At 38.7% G+C, this 24,523-nt stretch overlaps 1 pseudogene; it reads left to right on the top strand.

The window, feature by feature from the left end:
- The first annotated feature begins 21,726 nt into the window (after window positions 1–21,726).
- Window positions 21,727–21,826, top strand: LOC138835041 (U6 spliceosomal RNA; annotated as a pseudogene).
- The last annotated feature ends 2,697 nt before the right edge of the window (window positions 21,827–24,523 follow it).

Here is a 24,523-nt window from a genome sequence, read left to right as displayed (position 1 = left end):
GCTACCCAGACTTGTGTTAAAATCCCAGCACTGACAAAAATTCATCCTTATGTCAGAAAGCAATCATTGCACATGTTTTCCTCTCCTGTGAAATGTGGGGTCTCAACAAGGATGGAGAATGCATAGGCAACCCTATAACCATAGGAACAGGTTGTTATCCATGTCAGCACAGTTATACCTGTCACCAAACTCAATAAAATACACAATACCTCCATGAATTAGTCACAAAATAAGAAGTACACTGAATGCAAAATGCTGTCCACACATGTATGTAAATATAGATCCTATGTTTAAATAATGAATTTATGACTATAATGGGGCACCCTGAGGATCAATGTCAGATCCTGGGAATGGCCTAGCTCCTTAGTTACTCACAGGCTGGTTTGTTCACCTTGATCTATTCACCAATTGGTCCTGCTAGGCCCTGAGACAGATCCCAGCATAACCAAGTGGATCATGAAGTAAGAAACTGAGTGTGAAAATTATTTTTCTTTTCTCTGAGAGTCCTGGGTGTTAGGCATGATGGAGAATATGTCTACAAATCTAGATGCTATGTGATAGTATATCATCAATGTAATAAATGGAGTGGGTGTCATCGTAGTAAATAAAATCAATGGTAAATAAATGAATAAAAAAATACAAGGAACAACCACACCAAACATGTATGGACTGAATATCTATAGGTAAATATAAATCCTATCTTTACAATGTATATAAATAGTATGTTTTCCAGGGCTGGGGCTTGAATTCGTGCCTAATGAACAGGCCTGACTTTCTTTTTTTTTTTTTTAATTTTATTTTATTTTATTTGAGAACATACTGTACAGAGGGGCTACAATTACATGGGCAGGATAATGCATACATTTCTTACCAAGCATTGCAGCCTCCTCCTTTGTTTATACTTCACCTCCCTTCCCAGCCTCCCCCCTCCACCCACCCAATTATATCCCCCTCCCCCCCCACACCGACATTGTAAAGTTGGTTTTGACATGACATTTTGTACTTCTCATTGTTGCAACAGGTCCACCTGAATCCTTAAACGACTTGTTTGTCCCCATCTCCTCCACATGTTATACTGACATCAAATATAGTGAAAGCGGGGGTTACACTGTGGGGGAGGGACATACAAAGCAACAAAGAAATAATCTTATAAATGCGTTAGAAACACATGCATGAAAGAAACGAAAACATTAAAATACATATTTAAGGGTTCATTTTCCTAACATCACATTATCTGACCTTTTCCGCTTGACTCATACCTATACTAGATATTGCAAATAAGGGAAACCATGGGACCTATGCTTCTTTGGGCCTGGCTTACTTCACTTAATATAATTTTTTCCAAACCTTTCCATTTCCTAACAAATGGGGAAATGTCATTCTTTCTGATGGAGGCATAGAATTCCATTGTGTATATACACCACATTTTCTTGATCCATTCATCTACTGAGGGGCATCTGGGTTGGTTCCATATCTTAGCTATGGTAAATAATGCTGCAATAAACATAGTTGTGCTGGTAGCTTTAGTGTGGTCTTGTTTGTAAACATTTGGGTAAATGCCCAAAAGTGGGATTGCTGGATCATAGGGGAGATCTATGTGAAGTCTTTTGAGGAACCTCCATACTGCTTTCCAAAGTGGTTGAACAAGTTTACATTCCGAGGCCTGACTTTCTTATCTTCAAGTATGGTAAGATTCCGGTTCATCCACAGTGCTGCAGGTGTACCCAGACCCTAAGTTCAAATTGAAAACTGTGCAGAATAAACAGTGCAAATTGCAAGCCAGAGAGCTAATTTATTTTTTATTTTATTTGATTTTATGCTCAGCACGGCACTTGAACTCAGGTCGTGGCAACTCTGCCTCATCTTTGATCACTCAAGACTGGGATGGAGCCACTGGACCCATAGCTGCTCCTGGGATCCTAAAGCCCCAGGCCTTGCAGGGAAAAAATGCACAGAAAAATGCTGTGAGACAGCTTTTTATGTTTTCTTCCTTTGCACGGTGACCTCCTGGGTCTAAATGACACTGTTGCAAAGGGTACTTCACCTTGCATTGCTGAAGACTGGCAGAATACCGGGAAAACCATAGGCCCACGTGGCAATGTAAGCCCTGATTTCGAATCCCTGTCCTGACACAACCAATGGCAGGAGATACTAAGAGACTTATTCACATCAATAGGAATAATAATGGAATGTTATCAATGTCACGGTTGAATGAGTTGATTGTGAATGATGCTTCTATAAAATTAGACAGCATAATTTCAGGAGGTTGATTGATTTTATTTAATATTATGAAGCATAGGAACACAATAATTTCAAGACACAGAGTTCATTAATAGTTTAAAGATGAAAACAATAATAATAATTACATGGAGGTATAATAAATACCCAGAATTGGTACAAATGTAGTCTATATAAGTGAATAATGGACAGACATCTCTGGAATGGTATAAAGATATATATTTATTAGTATACTGCCACCTGCATGTCAATCTGTTCTTATTTTGTCAATCCCTGGGGCTCAATCTTAGGTCGTAGGAATTGCCTGTCAGCTCAATTTGCCCCAGGATGGCATGTGGACACTCACCCATTCATGAATTTGGCCTTGTAGGCCATGAGTTCAGATGCCAGCACTCCCAAACAATGAATCATGGAGTAAGAATCTGATGGTGACATGTTTTCCTTTACTGTGAATCTTCTGGGTGTCAGGTATGAAGTGGAATACATATGCAGACCTATGTCCTATGTAATCAATGTTCTATGTGTCATAATAGTCAATAAAATAAACGGTCAATACATGATTAAAACAAAAAATAAAATGAATAACTCCACTGAATGCAATATGGAGTCAACATATGTATATAAATATAAATCATATATGTAAATTGTACATGAGTAGGATATTTTCTAGTGGTGGGGATCAATTTCAGGCTTAAGGAACAGACTTGATTTTCTTGACTTCAAGGAGGAAATCTTCCCCTTCCCACACAGTGCAAGAGAGTTACCCAGACCATGAGTTCCAATCCCAGTCTTGGCAGAAAAAATGGCACCTTTAGAGTATATAAGGTCCATTTCTTAGGTATTTCATTATGCCTCAATTTTATGAATGTGATTGTTTAAATGCTTAATAAAGTATTAATTAAAATCAATCAGTGTCTTATAATATAATTGTGTATCATTTTATCCTAGAATTATTCAAGAACTGTTCAATCATGACTTACATCACATTACATTGGTAATCATATGGATAGGAACAAGTTTCTTAGGATCTCCTACCATTTAGAGGTGGCAGGACCTGGATTCGAATAGTGGGCTCCAGCTCCCACCACTTCAACCTGAGGATAGGGAACTCACCAGTCTGTCCAAGAACATAAACAAGACCAGTGATTAGGCAGGCCCAGTGGCTCTCAGCAATCCTCCTTGTTACTTACAAGGCTGTGATGGGAGGATCAAAGTTATCCTAAGTAGGAAAGTCCTTGAGACCCCTGTCCAACTTCAGTGCCAACAAAGCCAGAAGAAGAGCAGTGTAGCTCTTGTGGTAGAGGGCTAGCCTTGAGCAAAAGCAGCTCATGGACTGTGCTCAGATCCTGATTTCAAGGTTTGGGACTGGCAACAAATAAAATAGGCACACACAAGAATCTGTGCAGTCATCTGGCTAAAGCAGGTTACCCTCTTGTCCCCAACTGAATTGGACATAGTTCCCTGGGAAAGTGGCTGGGGGAGTTGCTGTCATCTTGACTCTGCCCATGCTGCCTGCATCACATGATTCTGGCCACACCACCATTCTTTCATGTTTCTTTCTGACCAATGGAATACAAGAATGGTGTCCACGCCCACATTCCATGCTGCCTCGTACCCCCTGGAATTCCCTAGGTTGGTTGTCACCACTACCAGCAGTTGAAGAAGGTAGAGATGGCTGAGTAGTGAGCAAAAGTCTTGAAGCTACTTTGGAGTAGGAAATTGATGTGCCCTCCTGCTTCCCAGCCCCCTCCCCTGCTTCCTCCAAGGCACTGCATTTCAAACCTCAGTTGGTGGCAAGCTGCTGGCAGGCTTGCAGCCCTGACCTGGTCTGGGCCCCTAGTCCTTTGCTCTGGACCTGAGTGTCTGCAATGCAGGAGCATCCACCAACAACTTCTCCCAGCAGCACAGGTGAGTGGTCGCCCAGTGGGCCTGCACCCTGCAACACCCATACCTGGTGACACCCCCCCAGGTCACGGACTTGCACCTCCCTCACACCCCACAGTCCAGCCAGGGTTCTGCCACTAATGCGCCCCAAGGGTAGGGGGTGGGTGTTAACCGGGGAATCCCACTCCCATCCCTAGTGACCAATGTCCCAGGAAAAGGGCAGATGCAGTGATGGGTGAAAAGGGAGTACCACATTGTCCCTGGCCTGGAGCAGTGGCAGCTACAGAGCCATGCATCTGCACCCTTTCTCTCCCTAGTGGGAACTTGGTGGCTTTAGTCAAAGGTGGGGAACAGCACCTCCACACCTGCCTTCTCAGGTCTTTTCCTTTGTTGGATGCAGAAGGTAGACCCCCCTTGCTGTGTGAGCTCTTGTCTTCTGTGCTTGGTCATCCTTTCACCTGAAGAGGGTCCCAGAAAAGCCCAGAAGGGAGGTGAAGGGCGCTGGCGGTCAAAGCAGAAGGTGAATATCTGGAAGGAATAACCCCAACCCCCCCACACACACATACACCCGGCCTGTTCTCCTACCCCTCAGCTGTCAACAGTTCTCACAGGGTCATCACCTTTTCCAGCTCTGCCAGCATATTCTGATGCTTGGTCCATTTGGTCTCCTCGTCCTCCCCAAGAATCCACCAATTAGCCCAGAAGCATGTAGGCCAGAAGGAAGGAGTATGTCGATGTATGTAGCCTCAGGACTCCATCCATTTCACCAACAGTTCCCCACCCCTGGTCAGACACCCTTCTGAGGTCAACATGACCCTCTGCTAGTTTCCTTTCCCAGGCTCTGAGGAGACACCTGTCTCAGGACTCCTTCACCCAGCAACCTGGCCTAGGGTTTTGGTGAATGTAGAGTCAAGGCTGGTTGTTCCCAAGGGGAAGGATCTGACCCTGGAGAAACGGAGAGGCGGGGTGGTGTTGCATCATTTGAGTGGCGCTCCGCTTGGGTGGGAGCCCCTGGTTGTCTCAAGGGAACCTCCATGCTCCAGCTTGTACATTGTCCCAGATGAGGAAAGAACAGAGGCACTGCTCTGAGTCGTGTGTGTGTGTGTGTGTGTGTGCATTAGAGAAACAGAGACAGAGAAAGAGGGAGAGAAAGAAAGAGAGAGAGAGAGAGAGAGAGAGAGAGAGAGAGAGAGAGAGAGAGAGAGAGAGAGAGAGAGAGAGAGAGAGAGAGAGAGAGAGAGAGAGAGAGAGAGAGAGAGAGAGAGAGAGAGAGAGAGAGAGAGAGAGAGATCATCTTTCTGTCCGGACCCGCAGGACTTCAACCAGGGCAATGAACCTAAGCAAGAAGGAATGAAGGGACAAGAGACACGAAGAAGGACAACAAGACAAGGATTCTGATCAAGCTGCCAAATTTTATTTTTCACACGGGGGTATTTATATGCTTAGAATAAGGAAGCTTTTTCATTGGCCATAGTAGCTGCAAGATGTTTGCTTAGGGCAATGTGAAAAGGTGGTCCATAGCAGCTACCTGGTCTTTGTTTGGGGCAGGATGAAAAGACCAGATTCTGTAAATAACCTTGAGAGATGTTCCAGCGAGATAGTCAAGCTTATCATGCAGAGAGACTCCCTACAGGGCTCCCGACATCTCCTCCTTTCTTATTTAGAAAATTGACCATCAATTGTTGGCTGCTCTTTTTGAGGGGGTGACAGAGGCTCTGTTCCTCTAAGGGCCCAGGGTTTTTCTCTGCTCGGAGCAAGCATCCTCACTCGGGGTGGGGAGTTTTACAGGCCTTGGCATGTTTTTTGAGGAGATGGCTTGTGGATATGCATGCCAACCGTCATGCACCAGAGCTTGCCACTCAGGGGTCTTGGGTTTTGGGATCTCGCAGATCCATCCCCCTGCAGTCTTAACTGCACCCTTGATTTGAGCATTTTTTCTTCCTCCCATAGGTGCATCCTCCCCCAAGCGCAGGGGCCTATAGTAGGAGGGGTGAACCTATCCCTTATGGCAATAGGTCTTGCCCATTGAATCGTCAGGAGTTATGAATAAGGAGAAGGATTTTCTAAATAAGAAAAGAAAGGGGGCTGTTTCCCACTGGAACAAGCTCATGGGAAAACACTAATTAAAAACCTGGGGTAAATCCTAGATCTCAATGCCGCAGTCTGCCATATCAAGGCGATGGTGATGAACCTGTATGGGCTTAGAAGCCAAGAGATTAATCTGTTATTTAATAAATTCAAACAGGATGGTCCATGTCTGGAGTTCTAGCTGCATCTGCAAGAGAAAAGGCATCATCCTCGTGGGAAGGTTTCCCCTGGGTTGTGGTAAGCCATTAACCTGTTTTATCAAGCATTCTGGCAGCCACCTTGGGGCCACTTGTTCTTGATCTAAAAGACAAAGAGTGGTAGGTAGTGGTCTACCTGTAGCTTGGGAGGGCATTTCCCCTTGGCTTTGTTTGCTGAAGGGACATTCACAAGCAAAGTGACCAGGTTGTTTACAATTAAAGCAAGTATGTGAGCTGGGGACTGAACCTTGAAAGGGCTTGGTAAAGGCAGCATCTATGGTGAGTCCCATGGGGTGGGCGGTTCCTACTCCAGCACAAAGCCTGACGAACTCAGAGAGGTCACCCTTGTTTTTATGTGGTCGGAGGACATCTTGACATGCCGGATTAGCATTTTCAAAGGCAAGATGTTTAACAAAGGCACTTTCACTTTCACTAGGCCCAAGAAGCTTTTCTGCAGCCATGTTAAGCCGCGAGACAAAGTCACTGTAGGGTTCATCTGGCCCTTGTCTAACTTTTGCCAGGGAAGTAGTAGCCAATCCCTTTTGAGGGAGACGCTTCCAAGCATAAAGGCCAGCATTTTGAATTTGTGCCAAAAGTCCGGCAGGAAAGCGTGCCTGTTTAACATTGGTATCAAAGGGTACATTACCCAAAAGTTTAGTATAGGTCCAGGTTTTTGAAGATGTTTTAGCCAAATTTTTTTGCGCGGTCTCTCTACATTGTTCCTTAAAGTCCACATTCCATAAAACAAAATCACCTCCACTAAGGGTGGCGTGGGCCAGAAACTTTCAATCATTAGGGGTGAGCCAGCGCTCACTTTGGTTTTCTAACAAGGCTAACGTATAAGGGGCAGTCAGGCCATATTGGGCACATGCATTTTTAAGCTTTTCAACAAACCGATGCCTAAGCCTCTTATACTCTTGTTGGCCTTTTCCCTGGGTGGGTTGTTCCTCTTCATCCCCAGTATCCTGTTCCTCATCCTCCTTTTCCTCTTCTTCTGATTCATCCTCCCCACCCTCTGAGGTCCTATCTGTCTGGCTCCAAGTTACTGGAAAGGCGAGAACTGATTGATGGCCTGATCTAACCTTAATTTTATCAGGCGTTTTTGGCATATCGGCCAAGGCCAGTATGCGGAGTTCATAAGGGACCACAGTTCTTTTAAAAGTTGAAGGTGTTCTCGCTTATGTTGAAGAGTCTTGCATAAAGGTGCCAGGTTAGGTAAAGGGCGGGAAGAAAAAAATCTGGATCTGGAGGGGCAGTGGGCCCTTGAAAGGCCAGGTCACAAAAGGGAGGGATTTTCAATAAATTGACCAGCAGTCATATATAATACAACTGATGGGCAAGCCGTGGGGGGCCGAGAGGCATTTTGGAGAACCTCCTCTCCTGCTTTTACAAGTTTTAAAATTCCACTATCAAATAGAGAACATTTCAAAACTTCATTAATCAAATTCCAATAGGAAAAGGCGGTAGCAGGAACCTTTTCCGGACCAAAGGTTTCATAATAATCTTTTAAACAATCTCCTACTCTTCGTCATCTTTTTGCATCTATGATTCCTACAAGTCCTCTATGAATGAGAAAAATAATTCTAAATCCTTTTTCTTAACCCACGTTCCCCATGTCTTGAGGGCCTCCTTGAGGTCTGACAGAAATAGATCATGTGACAATGTTGCTTGTCCTATAGTGGGTCACTCACCATGCGCCGTCCCCACTCTCCTCCTGGATCTGTCTCTCGGCGGGGTCTGTCGAGGCGATCTCATGATCTCGGACTGTACTTGGCCAAGTTTTCCCAGAGGATGGCATTCCTTCCTTAGTCAGAGGCTCATGCCCCACGTTGGGCGCCAGTTGTCCCGACCCGCAGGACTTCAACCAGGGCAATGAACCTAAGCGAGAAGGAATGAAGGGACAAGAGACACGAAGAAGGACAGCAAGACAAGGATTCTGATCAAGCTGCCAAATTTTATTTTTCACACAGGGGTATTTATATGCTTAGAATAAGGAAGCTTTTTCATTGACCGTAGCAGCTGCAAGATGTTTGCTTAGGGCAATGTGAAAAGGTGGTCCATAGCAGCTACTTGGTCTTTGTTTGGGGCAGGATGAAAAGACCAGATTCTGTAAATAACCTTGAGAGATGTTCCAGCGAGATAGTCAAGCTTATCATGCAGAGAGAGAGACTCCCTGCAGGGCTCTCGACATCTTTCTACTTGTACATCCTGACAGTGCTCAGGTGAGTGATCAATTGGCAAATTTCAGGTGCTGCATGGATAAGTCTTCTGTCACCAGTCTGGATTTGTGTGTGTGTAGAAGTGGGTTACAATAAAGATGGTCGAACCTTTTGGTAACTTTTCCTGCTATCTTCGCGAGGGGAGGGGGGGTGTATGGGCTTCATGGCTGAGGTCCAGGGGCCTGGAAGGGTAAGGTGCTTGAAGGGGACTGATCACCTTTAAATTACAAGACCAAGGGATTTAGGTGCCCTGGAGCTCTCTACTCCCTTGGGCCTGGTTGGTGGCAGTGGCAGCTTGGTAGGACCTGGGGGTGCGTCTCACAGGGGGTGGTTTCCCAGGGGGACAGAGTGTGTGGCCAGCACTTAGTAAGGATATGCACCCTGCGAGTATGGAGTGCACCAGCATAAGTCAGACTCCGGGTCTTCTCATCATGATGTCTGATGGTTGAGGCCAACCCTATTTTAAATCTTGACCTATGATCTTCAGATCTCAGACTCCTGAGTAGCTGGGATTACAGGCATATTCTGGGCCTCTGATTCTTTTTGGTATATTAGGGTTTGAACTCAAGGCCTTAGGCTTGCCAGTCAGGTATTCCACCATGTGAGCCAAGCCTTTCTGTCTTGGGCATTTCCAAAATAGAGACTAAATATATGGTCAGGCTGGGCTGGATCATGGTACTCCTATCTGTGACAGGCATGCTCCACCAGGCCTGGTCCTCTGTAGTTGGGATAGTAGACATGTAGCACCATGTTCAGTCATCGGTTTAGATGGATTATCTCAAACTCTTAGTGCACAGCAGTCAATTCTTGACCACAGGGTAAGCCCTGGGTTAGGCTTCAACTCTTGGACCTCAGTCTCCTCTTGGAACAGTTGTGAGGAAACAAGGGATTTATACAGAGGGATCTCTGGCACAGGGCACAGAGGGAGCGGCCATTAGATACGGTTCCTGACAATTCTGTGAGCAAATGAAAGGAAGATAGCTGGAAAAGGCTCACATGGGGCTTGTTATTAATCATGGAACAGGTGAGGGATTATGAAACAAAACATGTCTCTCTTTCATCCTTACCTTGTCCCCATGAGGAAGGGGATCCTTCACTGTGTTCAGTTTTGCAGCTGGGGATACTGAGGCAAGGAGAAGCCAGGTGACATACTCATGACCTCCAGTTCACAGGAAGCTCTGCCTGACTTCTCTGCCATACTCCCTAGGACAATGGGTGCTATTCAGTCCACTTCTTGTGGTGAGAAGTCCAATTCTTGTCAGTCGTGGGGCTTGAACTCTGGTCCTGGGCACTATCCCCAAGCTCCTCAGATCAAGACTAGCACTCTACTACTTAAGCCACAGTGCCGCTTACAGTTTTTTGGTGCTTCTTTGGAGATAAGAGTCTCACAGACGTTCCTGCCCGGGCTGGCTGTGAACCATGATCCTCATATCTCAGCCCCCTGTGTAGTTAGGATTAGAGGTCTGAGCCATGGACACCCGGCTTAAGTTTAATTCTGACTTTTTTTCTCTCTCTCACAGGAACTGGTTGAATGTGTGCTGAAGGAGGTGGCCCAGCGTCCCCACGTGGTTGGAACCCAAGTTGGCCCTCTCATTCTGGAGGTAGACTGTGGGTTAGGAGCTGTCTTGCTCAGCCTGTTGAACCAGCTCCATGAGGTAAGCCCCTCTGTGCCCTGGCTAAACTATAACGGGTATTCATTGTCCATCCAGCCTTACTGGACTTAGTATTTTTTGTATGTTATTTTCTAGCACCTGGCCAAAATTATGATACATAGTTATGGAATGAAAATATAATGCCATTTTAAGAAAGTCATTTAGGGCTCTGGAAATGTGACTTCATGGTGTGGTGATTGCCTAGCCTGCCTGAATGCCTGGGTTCAATTCCTCACAGAAAAACACTGAAAGAGGGGCTGTGCCCCAAGTGGTAGAGTGGTAGCCTTGAGGGAAAAAAAAGCAAGCTCAGGAATAATTCCCTAGTCCTGAGTTTAAGCCCCCTGGACTGTCAAAAACAAAAGAAAACAGTTAGTAAGTGCAAAATAAAGAACACATACTTGGAATATATAATTGCTCCTTCCATACTGATACCTGACAATAGTCCCTAATTCATGCATTTTGCCTATATTAGGATACTGTGTTGAAAAAAAATATTTTGTTCATTAGATCACTGCAGTTAATGCCAAGAATGTACTTAGATGTCAAGGGAAGATGAATTCTGGAAATTAAAAGATTCCAGGCTTTTGGGTGGTCACTGGTAATCACAGAGAAGGCTAGTCTAAGTGAGATTTGGAAATCTTTTTGGTCAGTCATGGCACTAAAAAGGCAGAGACTAATTAACAGTTGTGATAGAAGAGAAGGAATAACTCCAGATGGAAGGAATAAATGATAGTAACTATCATATACCAGAAACTGTTCTAGGGAAATATTTTTGGTTATTGAAGAACTAGTTATCAACTAGGTTTATACCTCATTGCCTTTAACATTGTAAATCTCTTAGGCTAGTTTTTAATCTCTGTGTGATAAATGTATCTCCTTCTATGCTGTTCTTTCATACCTGATCTCCTTTGCTTTCTAAAAACCTCAGTCTTTCTATATTACTCTATGAATATTGCCTAGTACTAAATAACACCTACACAGATGGCAGAGGATGCTAATGTAAGAGTCCCATAGCTCATGAGTCATTAATATAACAACATGGAAAAATGAGGACATATTTATTCCTACCCCAATTTTTCTCAAAAGCTGCAATGTCATCATTTGGTTCAAATTTCCATTCTTTGTCTACATAGTGTCATTAAGTACACATAAATGCAAATATGAGCCAGGTGCTGGTAGCTCAAGCCTGTAATCCTAGCTACTCAGAAGGATGAGACCAGAGAATTGTGGTTCAAAGCAAGCCTTGTCAGGAAAGTCCATGAGACCCTTATCTTCAATTAATCACAGGAAACCTGGAATTGGTGCTGTAGCTAAAGTGGTAGAGTGCTCAACTTGAGATGAAGAGGTGAGGGACAGTGCCCACAAAAAAAGTGCAAATATGACTTTCAGTTTCCCCAAAAGGAATGACAAGGTCAATAGTAATCTTTCCAAGCATAAAAAATAATTACAAAATGATTCAGTGCACCTACTTTCACTGAGTTATTTAAGTTATGGCTTCTTTGCTGGGCATATTCTCTTCTTTTAAAAATTGTCAAATATTAGCTTTATAATAAACTTCATCTAATATTTTTTTTTTCAAAAGAGAAGTCCATACTGTCGATATCACTTGGCTTTCTTACTATCCTATTTCAAAGCTAATCCAGGCAGGAAAGTCTGTCAAACTATTATCTCTAAATAAACACTAAAAAAAAGCCGGAAGTGGAGTTTTGGCTCAAGCAGTAGAGTACTAGCTTTGAGGATAGGTGGGCAAGAAAGACAACTGTTCAGGGACAGGGTCCAGCCCCTGGGTTCATGTCCCAGAACCAGGACAAACTAAACAAACAAGCAAACAAAAACAACCCCCAGATATTTCTTTGGGACTGTCCTTAAAGGAGTACTGCTCTGAGAAGAGGCTGCTTGTGCTGAACATATTCACAAGATACTGCTTTTTTGGAATCCTTATTGCTATGGAGAACTCAGGACCAGACTAAAGGAATTGATAACTGACTCCTGCCAAAAGAGAATCTTCTCAGGGATGAAATATCCATACATAAGACACTTTTAAACCTCCATGTCTTTGTTTCTTTGCAGTAGAACAACTTTAAAACAATGTTATTAGGGGCTGGGAATGTGGTTCAGTGGTACAGTGCTTGCCTTGCATGCATGAGGCCCTGATTTCTCAGTACCACATAAACAGAAAAAGTCAGAAATGGCACTGTGGTTCAAGTGGTAGAGCACTATCCTTGAGATGAAGATCTGAGGGAGAGCGCCCAGGCCCAGACTTTAGGCCCCACAATTGGCAAAAACAAATAAACTAACTAAAAAAACAACAACGTTAATTCCTTTTATTCTATGCTGGCCTTCACATGGCACATTATTATCTTTTGTAATACTCTCAACTAGAAGTTTACAGACAAGTTTATATGAATAAAAAACACACTGGAAAAAGTAAAGGACAGAGTTTCCTTCAATCCTTGGGATTCTTTTCTTGTACAGTAAAAAGGAAAGCACAAGTTAATTTGAACTTTATCATTTCTCTGTGTTCAATTCCTCTCCTGGGATCAGTTTCCACAAAGTCCAGTAACAATCATTGGTGCTTCTTGAGGTCTAATGAATGTTTTCTGTCTTCATTGAAATAACACAACACAAGGACATTTTTGGACATGAGGTAATAGGTGTTTCAGAGAAAACTTAGTAAAAGAGAAAATATAAAATTTATATTGCTTATAAATATGTTATCCATGAGTACATTTAGTTCAAACTTCATAATTGCTCTGCAAATTAAGCCAAATTTTAAATGGGAAGAAGGTCCTCAGATCATTCTTTTTGTGAGTGTATTTGCTGGGTGTTATTTCCCTAGTGCACATGAATTAACAGTAAGAGAAACATTTGCAACAATAGGAGAAAGAGAAGTTCTGTGTTTAAGTATAAGGGTTCAATACAATATAGAAGACTACAAATAAGACAACATCGAAACAATAAAGCCAAGTCCAATATGTAGATTTATGGGAGTGTTCCTAAGTGGAATATGAAGTATGAGGCCTTTCCCTTTCTCAATCACGTTTCCTAATCGCAAAATTTTTAAAAATAGAATGGAAGAATAATTCTGGTTCCAATGAAAGTCAGATATAAGGGCATGGACTTAACTGGAAAAACAAGTCCATCTCCAGAGAGCAGGGATTATACTGGCAATGAACAAGTGGCTAAGATCACATTTCTTTTTCTTTCCTTTACTTGCATTTTGTTGTTGTTGTTGGTCTTGGCACTTGATCTTTGGGCCTGGGCACTGTCCCTCTGCTATTCAGCTCAAGGCTACTGCTCTACCACTTGAGCCACAGTGCCACTTCCAGTTTTCTTGTAGTTAATTGGAGAAAAATGTCTCTGGGACTTTCCTAGCTGGGCTGGCTTTGAACTCCAATCCCCAGATCTCTCCACCACGCAGCTTAAGATCACATTTCTAACAGTGTACACTCAGCATATGCAATGTGTATGTTCATCTATCTTTATATGAATTTTTGAGTTAAAAATGTGGGCTACAACTTAGACTTTTCACTCACAAAAATGTTCGTAGTTTAAAAGTTGATACTTCTGGAGATATAAAACCTAAGAATGTAAAGCAGTCTGGGAATTTCAGTTTGCATGCAGCCTGGGCAGAACAGTCTTTGCCACACTACCAGCCAAAACCTGAATTGGAAGAATGTCTCAGGTGATGGAATACCAGGCATGAGCAAGATTGATGAATAAGAGCTTGAGGCTTTTGCATACATACATACAAACATACACATACACACAGAGGCACTTATATGTGTACACACAAATACACAAATGAAACAACTCTTAGAATATGTAGAAAAGTTTTAAAATAGCAATAGAAAATATGTCCTGAGTAAGAATTAAGAGATGAATTTTAATATTAGAAAGTCCTCATGAACTTTCTTCAAAAAAGTTTGAGACTATTACATAGGTAGGGACGAGAGATAGTAAGAGAGTCAAGTAATTACGATTAAAGGGATCGAATGAATCAGAGATCCCAGCAGGTGCATCTGAAAATGATCATATCCTGTGTCAAATGTTAGAAGATCTTCTAAAATAGTACATAAACACTCTGAGCAGTCTGTCTAGTGGATAATATCATTGGAGAAGTTCAGAATTGCTAGTCTATGTCTAGATTAAATAAACCAACAAACATGGCAGGGCAATGTGATACAAACCTGGAATTCTAGCACTCAGACTAAGGCAGGAGATTAGAGAGTGGAATTAAATAGTGATACATTTCCTGGACCAGGTAGTATAATTTTGTCTAATAAAACAAACCAAACAACAAGAAAGGAATACACAGTTGGAAGTTTGGGCTAATTTTGTTATTATGTTTTGAGAAGTCAAGTTTCCTATTGAAATGCAACTCGTATATAATCTTCAGTTTTGTTTTAAATGCTCTCTTCATTACAGAACATTCCTAGATTCAAAATGGCTCATGATTCCCAGCCAAAATTTGAAAAAGTAAGTAAGCATCATTCTGTTGGATTCCAAAGAAATGAGGAAGGATTACAAAATCTTAAGCCTAGAGAAATTTCAAAGTTCATCTAAAGCAGGACTTTGTAGATCTTGCTAACTTAGAATTTAGAGTTAACATAAATATTTTAGTTTTGCTTCTAATTTCATATTTTATAGGATACTACAAAATTTTTTTGAGTAGAGGGTTTAATTGACAAATTCACAAATGATTCTGGCATTCTATTTGCCTAGAATATGCTTTCAAGAGAGTTATAATTAGATCTTAGTTAATAGAAAATTCCAACAATTCATGTATAAAATGATAATGTAAATAATCTAGACAGAGTTGCCAACAAATCGATATTAATTTATAACTATAGAAAAATTGCAATTTTTGAGGGTTTTGTATAACATTGTATGAAGAGAATAATTGTGTGACATCTTCTTTCTTCTACCTATATGTAACACAGGAAACAATTTCCTTAATTACGTGCCTCTGTATACAATGAGAAAAATGCTACATTTGGGGTTTGTTTTTGTTTTATTGGTTTGTCCTAGGGCTTGAAATCTGGGCCTGGGAACTGTCTCTGAGCCTGTTTATGCTCAAGGCTCGTGTGCTACCACTTCAATCTCAGTGCCACTTGTGTCTGACTTTTTCTGAGTTTATTGGATATTTGAACCATAATCTTCTGACCTTAGCATCCTAATTATCTGTGATAGTTTAAAAAAGTATAAATATAAATAACATTTGCAAGTGTTCTGATCTCAAGAATCTTACTGGGGGAAAAGTGATGCAACCCAGTTAATTGTAGTATTCTTTCCAGAAGAAGGAGAGAATCACATTATCAGAGGTGTAGTATTTTTTTCACAATAGAGATAAGCTATTCATGATGTGAATTAAGGGAATATTAAGGTGCACTTTACAAGTTGGAAATTATTGGACTAGGATGACTTTATGGCATAAATCTTTGGATTCATAGAAATTATAGCTTTCTCTGATAAAATTTGCTTACTCTTGAAGAATTAATTACAGATGCTTCATAATTTTATCCTCTACCAGAATGTGGCTATTTTTCTGTTGACTTCTCAATCTGTAACACTCCATTGGAAACTGCATCTATTGCAAAATTACATAACATGCAAACAGGTACTGTTTTGAATCGCTCAGGTATGGAATGTTCAGAATTTGAAAATGAGTAGTTATTAATCATAGGAATTTTGAGGAACACATATATTCTGTCCTCTTAACAACTCATTTACTTTTAAAAGTTATGGGTTTCCATAGAATTAAACTACATTCAGTTTTAGTATGAGAAAGTACTAAATTTTTCCTTTTTTCAAAATATTGTCAAGTTTATTGTGAAAATATTGTCTAGTTGTATAACATTCAAGTTGATGACTCTCTGATAAAAAAGGAGTAATCAATTCAAATTAGATGCCAAATAATATTGATTTTTAAAAAGTTAATACATAAAATAATATTTACTATAACAATACAGTGAAATTATTTTTTATGTAGCTTATTTTTTAATTTAATTTTATTGTCAAATTGGTGAACAATGGGTTACAGTAATTGTAAGGTAGTGAAAACATAACTTTTCAAACTTTTTACCCCCTCTTTCATTTTTCTTACAGTTTTCTTTCACCTCAATACTCCTCACAAGTTTTAATATACATTTCCAACATATTGTCTTGTGAGTATTGTTATTGCATTGGCTTGCCCTTTGTCCTTTGTCTTGCCATTTTGTTGTTCCTCTTCCCTTCCCTAATTAAGGTAAATGTATACACAATACACAGGGCACAAAATCAAATACACCCGAAGCCAAACCATAGGTGGAAAACCCAAAGAAAATAGAAATCACATAGTACATTAAAAACAACTGCAAAAAAATCTCTGTTTCCATATCTTGGAGTTCATTTTGCTCAGCATCAGCTTATATGTTCATATATACACATAAAGCCACTGGAAAATAATAGTTGCATGGACACTATATCAAATAAACAACATGTTACTGTTTTTGATGGAAAAGGTTGAATTAGGATTGGGGAAAACGTGATTCTGATAAAGCAATTTCAAAAGAGTTTAAAAATTATGACAGGTATATTTTAATTGTTCAAATTTTTAACAAATTAGCCTATTAAGAAAATTGCCTGGGAAAATAGGCTTTCATGCAAAGAAAGCTATGGAGAACTAGTTGAGAGGGAGCAATGTGGGTAAAGATAGCTCATTTTCACACTAAACAAACTTCAGAAACCTTACTGTAAATCCTGTAGGTTCCCTTGAGAATTGTCCTTACCCAGGAAATATACTCTCACTGTGTGAAATTCAAAGTTCTTAAGAAAACTGAGACATCAAATTTTGTGAATTGACCTTTAATTACCCAAATTATTCTTTGAAAAAGATAATTTGGGTCAAAATATTTAGGGAGAAAGGGCCCTTCAAAATGAAAGAAGGTATTGGGTTCACACTTTTCTGTTTGTAACACTTTCCACAATGTCTTTGCACGTGAAGCACTGAAACACGGAAAAAATCTGATTGGTTACGCCAATGATTACACATTTCTAAGTAGCTCACAAAAAATAATATCCTTATTAACATGAGGTAGTGAAGACTTCTCTTATTACATAAGCCAAAAAGTTTGGGATCAGAAAAGAATTGAGAAAATTGAAAGGGTAAGAAAACAATGTTCTTAGAAGCCCTATCTAAGCATACTGACTTCAGCAGTGGAGGGAGGCCAAAAATTTTGATATAGATTGTCTTAATATTTTTGCTACCTAAACTGATTTTACAGAGCCTATTTGGCTCACTACAATGTAGAGCAGTTTGAATGAGGACAGGAAAATAAATTCTACGTCCAAATGAGGCAACTTAAAAGAGTTTTAAAAGAGAAACCATGAAGATGTAGCGGGGTGGGGTGGGGAGGAGATCTTATAGTCTTTCAGCTTCACTGGACTTGAAGTCAAGAAGCTGTGCTTAATTGGAAATCAGGGAAGAGCTAAGAGGAGGACATAGAATGAGGACATAGAAGCATTGTCCTTTGTAATAGACACTGTTACCCAAGGTATGGATGATTTAACTCTATTCTATTCCATACATCTTGCTGAGCAAATGCAAGACTAAGAAAAAATAATCTATTGAAATAATTTTGCAAAGAATAACTTCACTGATCCTGATATGGTATCTAAGGAGAGTCTTAAGAGAGAACATAAAAGTGGAGTATACTTCGGTTTCCTCTAAGCATCTTGTTAGCAAAATATATCTTTGAGGTTAGAAGTGATTGAACCAAAAAGTAGTGGAGTACTTATTTTTGTGGAACTTTAGACACAAGAAGATTTTCAAGGTAAAAGAAAAAAAGTATAGCTAAATATTTGTGATCACAGCTTCTTGGATCGGTTTTTTGGAGACAAAGTTTTACATTAGAGTTTGTCCTCATTAACATAGATGTTGGATTTTCGTGGCAACCAAATGCAAGGGTGAAGCTTAATGGACTCCCTTGGACAAGAAAACAGCATGGTAGAAAAAAATGGCAAATAATATTTAGGAAATTAGTTTGGCTAATTACTTTGCCAGAGCAAAGAATGAAAGATATAATTCAAAATCACTTGACTTAAAAGTATGAAGAAAGAGTAGTGAAGAGAGACGAGAGAAAACATAGAGGACTCTTCTGTCTCCAGTGGAGTAATGGATTCTTGATCTTGTTTCTTTCATTCTATCTTCACAAGCTATCAAGTGTGGCTGAGGACTGGAGTATCCATTGCAGACAAAGAGAACTCACAGAAGAAAATATTTGCAGCAGATGTAGGTGATTCACAACCTTAGATAATCTACTTAAATCTGTTCAAAATTCTCTGCTACCCCAAACTGCCCTCTTTGAACAGCTTTGTTTGCTATTCCCAAGACTACCCTTCATGAACTATTTAAAATTTTGAGAGGTCATATATATCCTCTCTAGAGATTGCTGTTTGGTTATGATTTTTGTGTGTTTTTGTTTTTTGTTGTGTTTTTTAATTAAATTTCAAAAGGTTGTGCAAGTGTATTACAATAAATATGTCCATCTAATTGTCCAATGCTCCTGGATCAGAGTGACTCCTTCTATCATTCTCAACCAACCCCTTCTCCATGATGTATTTCAGATTTATCACTTCCTTTATCACATGTGTACATTGAGTATTCTAGCTGTACTTGCCCCTTGTTCCATTTTTCATTCATTCTGTCTTTACTATTATTCCTCTCTGGTTTCAACTTCCTGATAGTCATTCTGTTAAACTGTTAATATTTTGAAAGGTTTATATACTATCCATGGAGTTTCAATCCTTCGTACACTTGAACTGATGTCAGCTTATATTTCCATAATTCATTCATCTGCAATAACAATTTGCAAGACTGGAGACGTGAAGCACCTAGACATGATTTTATTCTCATCCATTTGTAAGATTAATCTTTAGTCAACAAGAAAGTTTAAAAATGGCTTAGAATATATTCCTAACTACCAAATTTTATAAACGGCTTTGAAAAAGGTTTGTGATTATTTTATTTTACATGGGATAATATTTTCTACTACCTATAAGTTTTGGAAAAAGAAGAAGACTACGATTTACTACTATACAGGAATATGGTAGAAATAGAAGACAGATTTTATGTTTGTCACATCTCTGATGAGTACCCATATTCATGACTTTAAGTCATATTTCTTACTATGTTAAACTGATAGGTAAAACATAAAACAACATATGATAAAGCAACTATTTGTGACTTTTTAAAATGTACCTTAGTAAGTGATTAAACTTACTTTATTAGCTAGTGTTTGGGTTTGAATTATGGGAGGTTTTTCTATTTGACACATTTCTGTAAGGCACCTACTGAACAACACAAATGGTGGGTGGTACTATTTCTACACTTTAATGAATGGTTGAACCTGTTTGGCATTAGTGCTGGGTAAATAAAACAACTCTATTGTAACTTGCACCCTAAACTTGAAAAATTTGTAATGTCAATATTGTCTACTTGTCAAATGTTATTTTGGTGAATGTGATTTTTAAGAGATTATTTGAAAAAGAATCTGTTTTCAGGAGATTAAGTGTAGGTTATCATTGGTTTGAGAATGATAACATTTTTATTCTACAGAAACAAGTTTTACTGAAGTACCAGTATTTTGAAGCATTAACGATCTTCTCAATTAATGTTTTTGTGAATTATATTTGACCTGTAAGTCAAGTTTTCCTAGCCTTGGTAGACCAATTATGGATCTATCGTTCTAGGAACTATTTTTTTTGCCTACTTATGCTGGACTGAAATCTTGGAGTAATCATTAGAAGAGGGGTATTAAAAATAATTTTGTGACATTTGTGATCTTGGTCACTCATATGGGCTGGTCATTTGTTAACTGAAAGTTTGAATTACTGTACTTTCTCTCAGATTTTGTGATCTCATCTTTCATTTTAAGTTGCATTGCATTACACAATTGCTTACCACTAATTCCGGTGTCATAAGGAATTGAGATGGATTTTCAATTAATTTCTGTTGGCATGTTTCATGAGCCTAGGTGAGAAATCTTCCCCTTGTTATCAGATGAAGAGGATAACTAAGACCTGGGATCCTAGGACCCGTTGGTCCTGCAGAAGAATAACACCTTTTAGATATCATATCAGCAAAATTTGGGTACAATAAGTAGAAATGCTTCAGAAATATAGAGAAAAACATTTTGCAACCAATGAGTTAAAACAATAAACAGAGCAGCAGAGTAAAATCCCTTATAGATTAGAGGAAAAAAATTGTTTTTTTTTTACAATGTGAATTCAGAAGACCAAGAATACTTAGAACATATCACATGTTTATACCAAAGACATTGCATTGATACTTTATATATTCTAATGTACATTCTAAACTTTATTATTTATATTCAAATCTATTTATTGTAATAAATATCTATTTATTTGTCAAATTATCAATTAATTCTAGTAAGTTTCACTGTGTGAAAAAATATCAGCACGTATAAATATAAAATATATAACTATAAAATATAAGAAAAAAGGCACATGTTTTGCAATGTTCTGTTGTGGTTAGGGTATCAAAGGCAACTGTGTTTTAAAATATTATTCCATTATTTCTACCTCAGTGTTTGGTAGAGTTGGACCTAAAACTTTACCATTTGGAGATTTACAGCCTAGAGACAAGAGGAAACACTGTGATTAAAACATTACCAATTTAAGGCCTAATATCGAGGAGAAACATATAGACTTCTCTTGTAACTATGAAAATATTTGATGAAAGAAAGGCAGTAGTGTAAATTCCTGCCTGGATGGATGGTAGATTGGCCAGGACATTTGGTAATCATGCATGTGAAATTTTTTTTCACCTTCTTGGCTTTAGCTACTATTGAAATGTTAGGTATAAAAAACAATTATATTTTGATAAAATACCTTCTAGCTTAAATGATTCTGTCTTAACTGTTTATCTCTCTATGATCCCTTTTAACTAATATTAGTTTTGTTCCAATAAGAAAATCTATGCTGTCAGGGTAAGATATTCTGGTTGGTCTGTTGCTACAGGGAAGAAGAGTAAAGGGTCAGGTAGACATTTATACCAGTAAGACATCATTTAGGAATTTTTAAGCTGCAGAAGTTTAGAAGTAGCTCTTAAGCAAGGCTTACTTTGAATCCATTACCTCCACAAAGCTAACTCAGTTTATAAATAAGTACTTGAAAAACAATCACCTTTGGACCTAGCTATAAAGGCTTCAAAGTATGATCAAATTTAAAATGAAAAAGACTTACAATAGTCATTGACAAAAAAATTGCAAATGTGAGCAATCGACCAAACAATATTAGCTTTTCCCAATATACACAGAATTTTAGAGAAGTGAGATCAATAACATTTTTAGGAACAATAAGGGTTCCTAGTTACAAACAGTCAACCAAGGATATATGCCTGTATAAAGATTGCATCAATAACTACTTAAATTTACAGGATACTACATGCTTCAGCAGGACGTTTACCCAAATTACTACAATATAGAGATTATCATGGCACTTGCACAAGGATGATATTAAAATTTGTGAAATATTCCATATTTTTCATTCTTGAGATGCAAGAAATGAAAAACAGTTATTAAAAATTGATTACAAAAATACAAGTCGTTATGTCGAAAAATGAACTTTACAACTTTGTGCGGGTGGAGGGGTAGCAGGGAGGATTGAGTGGGGAAGCAGGGGAAGGATGGGAATGGATGGGAAGGGTAAATACAGGAGGAGCCTACAATGCTTGATAAAAAATGTACTCATTATCTTGCCCATGTAATTGTAACCCCTCTGTACAGTATTTTCACAATAAAAAATTTAAAAAGGCAAATATAACAATATATGTAATTCATTGAACTGAAAGTTAGTTTGACATCAGTGTGTTAAATCCTCACCTTAGAATGGCCTTTACATAGCATAATCTTTACAAAACATTTGAAATTGGATAACATTGTCATTTTATCCTAAAGAAATAAAATAATATAAGGACCTAGGGAAAAAAAGGAATCTTAAACTTTTTCTATATGGAATGCTATCTGAAATAACACATTTATTAACGAACCTATATATTATAAAACAATGTATAATTCAAAGTATTATATCTAGGAGAGAATTAAATAGATTATGGACATTATACAAACAAAATACAGAGTATTTTAAAATATACTTTTTTCATACAAGCACCAGAAATATTTTTAGTTTCTGTACTACTCATTTCAACAGATAAGTTAAAGTGATTTCTGATTTAAAAATCACAAACCCTGCAGAAATCATTATAGATGTATACAAACAACTCTTGAATACATTTTGACATCAAAGTCAGGCAATTCACTTGAAGAATACTATGGAATCCATGAATTTTTAAAGTAAGATATTGCTGTTGCTTTGTATTGTGAAAATATTTTGTACAGACACAAAGATGGATTGGCATTTTTGAAATTTAAGAATCTTAACCAAACCATTATGAGTTAGGAGAACAATTTTTACAGCCTTCCACAATTTAAAAGAGGTAGTGATACTTATTTATCCTTTTGGCAATATTAAATGAAGTTTCTTCCAAGTTGTTCTTCAGACCTGGTTTGATATAATGCTTCAATAGAAGGCAATCCAGCATATCTTTGATATTTCTATTCCAAGCAGCAAGATGCAAGGGAGTCAAGAGGACTTTAGTTTGGGAATTGGTATCTGCCTCAATGTGAACTAAGGAAGCAGCCACTCTGGTATTATTCAACATATAAGCACTGTGCAGGGGTGTTTAGCCATTCACAGTAATTGCATGAATATATGCCTTGAGCCACCAACTCATGGACCATGTCTAAGTGCCCACTGGAGGCTTCCCGATGAAGAGAGGTATACTCATCATCATCCCTAGTATTCACATGAGTGGCCTTTTAGGAAAGCAGTGTCTGCACTGTAGTAAGCCAATTATTTTCAGCAGCCCAAACAAAAATTTGCTTTAATACTTCTCCATTTTTTTGCAAATGATATCATTCCTCACTTTTTCATCTTGTTCCTTGTCTTCATCAGAATTGCCTAACCAGAGACAGTGAGTACCAGTGGGAATGGGGTGCACATGTATTCCCGAATAGTTCACATTGGTTGAACTGGTCAGAAAAATCCAGTGAATTTTCTACATCTGTTATTTCACCATGATTTTCTTTCTCTTTTTCCAATTTTACTATTGGAAATTATTCTAACTGGAGAGTAGGGAATTCATAGAGAGCAAAGGAAAGGTTTTCCTCCATATTCAAAGGTACAGACTGAAAATGGGACCAGTGGTGTCTTCATGTGCAGCTTATTATAGGAATGAGAAAATATGAAATAATGCCTTCTATGTAAATGATTTGGGAAATGGCAGAGCAGAAAGTGAAATGATGCAACCAAAAATATAAAAGCAAAATAAATTAGGATAATTATGGAGCAGTCACATTATCTATGAGAACCATGAAAGGGAGAGAGGAAGAGAGAGACAGATGTACAATGACCTAGCTAGCCAAAAATCCATGCCTCTGATCAATTTATAGAGCAAACAATTTTATTTTTTAAAAGAGGTGGAAATGGAATTTATGAATTTACTTGAAATTAGTAAATACATTTTTATTAGCCTACATAAAGAGACATAGCTTTGACCAAATTATAGACAAAAATCTAAATCCTTGATAATTCTAGTAACAGATCTGACTGAAATCAGTTGAATCACACTTTTCCTGTAGAGTGAAGGAATAGGTCCAGGCTAGGAAAGCAGCTAGAGAAGGCAGACCGATTGTATCTGTGACAAAACTTTGTGGAAAATGGTATCAAGGATTAATTACTGGTGATCCACTTGCACTGGAAGTGTGAATCTGAACTATTGCTTGCTGATTCTGAACTATTTCTTTAATAATTATAAGTTCCAAGAAGAAAAGGTGAGATTTAATTGATAGCAAAGGATTAGTAATACACTTTGACTTCTCATTAAGCACCTTCAATCATCAAAATCACATGAAGACAATAGACAGGCCTACTTTTTTGGATGAAAACAAGTATCTTTAAAAACAAGGTAATTAAGTATTCCTACAAAGGACTTCTATTTTACTACTGCATTATATAGTTTTTCTAATGTTGGGTAACAAATAATGGATCTATTAGAAAGCTCTTAAAGCTCATATGTTCAATAGTGAGTTCTCTTATATTATACCATAGTATTTTTGTTTATGGTTTTAAGAAGAAATTTACTAGCTTAAATTTCTGACAAGACAATATCATCACTGTACAA

The sequence above is a fragment of the Dipodomys merriami genome, unplaced genomic scaffold (genome assembly GCF_024711535.1).
Source record: "Dipodomys merriami isolate MVZ:Mamm:240054 unplaced genomic scaffold, mDipMer1.0.p SCAF_2230, whole genome shotgun sequence".
Taxonomy (NCBI): domain Eukaryota; kingdom Metazoa; phylum Chordata; class Mammalia; order Rodentia; family Heteromyidae; genus Dipodomys; species Dipodomys merriami.
This window is presented reverse-complemented; position numbering and strand designations above follow the sequence as displayed.